This window comes from Haliotis rubra, unplaced genomic scaffold (assembly GCF_003918875.1).
Source record: "Haliotis rubra isolate DU_JTF1 unplaced genomic scaffold, ASM391887v1 Scf1014, whole genome shotgun sequence".
NCBI lineage: Eukaryota > Metazoa > Mollusca > Gastropoda > Lepetellida > Haliotidae > Haliotis > Haliotis rubra.
The window spans coordinates 4,982-6,514 of NW_025764909.1; the positions used below are offsets into that span (position 1 = coordinate 4,982).

Consider the following 1,533-nt stretch of genomic DNA (forward strand, 5'->3'; position numbering starts at 1 on the left):
ACCTTCCACTCGTCCTGGGCTGTTCCTGCTGTGTCTGTCCATTCATGTCCATGTTGTGTGTCTGTGCCACTGGGCTGCTCACTCCATGCTCGTTCCATCCATGTCCATGTCCATGGGTCCTTGTGTCTCGGCCATGTCCTTGTCCATGTGTCCATTTTCCGTATGTGTCTGTCACATAAAACCACCCATCCACCCACGTAACCTACTTACGTAAAACAACCCATCCACCCACTTAAGCTACTTACATAAAACAACCAATCCACAGACTTAACCTACTTACATAAAACAAAACCACCCATTCAACAACTTAACCTAACTACTTATATAAAACCACCCATCCACCCAATTAACCTATTTACATAAAACAAACTACATCCATGACAACTTAACCTACTTACATAAAACCACACATCCACACACTTAACCTACTTACATAAAACCACCCATCCACCCATTTAACCTACTTACATAAAACCACCCATCCACCCACTTAACCTACTTACATGAACACATCCACCCACCCAATTAAAACCTACTTACTTAAAACAAACATAAAACAACCCATCCACCCAATTAACCTACTTACATGAAACCATTCATCCATCCACTTAAACTATTTACAAACCCACCCATCCACCCAAGCAACCTATTTACAAACCACCCATCCATCTACTTAACCTATTTACAAACCTCCCATCCACCCACTTAACCTACTTACATAAAACCAGCCATCCACCCACTTAACCTACTAACATAAAACCACCCATCCACCCACTTAACCTACTTTCATAAAACCACCCATCCACCGACTTTCCCAGACTGCACAAACCCAGACTATATATAACCACCCAACCACCCACTTAACCCACGAAGCCTACTTACAGAAATTGACCCATCCACCCACTAATCAGACTACATAAAACCACACTTCCACCTACCCACTTTACCAATGTGCATAAAACCGACATGAGACCCACTTAACCATACTGCATAAAACCACCCATACACCCGTCCATCTACATTCAGATACCTACTTGTATACCTAACCTATCAACAAATGAAACCTTAACATGCCACTCCCACTTACCAGTGACGTGTCACTGCGAGGCTGCCTCTGTGCTCCCTGGATGCTGGGAGTTGTCAGGCAGTCTCTTTAGTGGGTGTGGCTGGGCAGCCTTCTGTGTTGAGGAGTTGCCTTGCTTTCTCCTCCACACCTTGCGTCTGCCACTCTGCATATCCGTGGTAACCTTGAAGGATGCCCTCTCCTCCCTCTCCCTCTCAATCACTTCCTGTTTCAGCTCCATCATGCCCTGCTTCAGCTCCTTCAGCTTCCTGTCAATGGTGGCCTGGAGCTCCAGACGGGAGGCATCAACCTTGCGCTGCTTGTTGCTCAGTTCATGCTTCAGGTCATCCAGCTTCCTCTTGCGAGGACACTCCTGAACCTGTAACAGACAACATATCTATCATACTTCATTACGATAAACTTGCTGTAAATGATGTTCACCAGGAACATGGACTTACAAATCATAAAGA

The 1,533-nt window shown here is 45.1% G+C and overlaps 1 long non-coding RNA gene across 1 annotated transcript; it reads right to left on the reverse strand.

Moving 5' to 3' along the window:
- Positions 1-206: 206 nt before the first annotated feature.
- LOC124269532 lies at positions 207-1,001 on the reverse strand. The gene is made up of 3 exons (XR_006896532.1): positions 983-1,001; positions 579-780; positions 207-272 (listed from the first exon to the last, which is right to left on the reverse strand). It is a non-coding gene; the product is annotated as an uncharacterized LOC124269532 (long non-coding RNA).
- Positions 1,002-1,533: the final 532 nt, after the last annotated feature.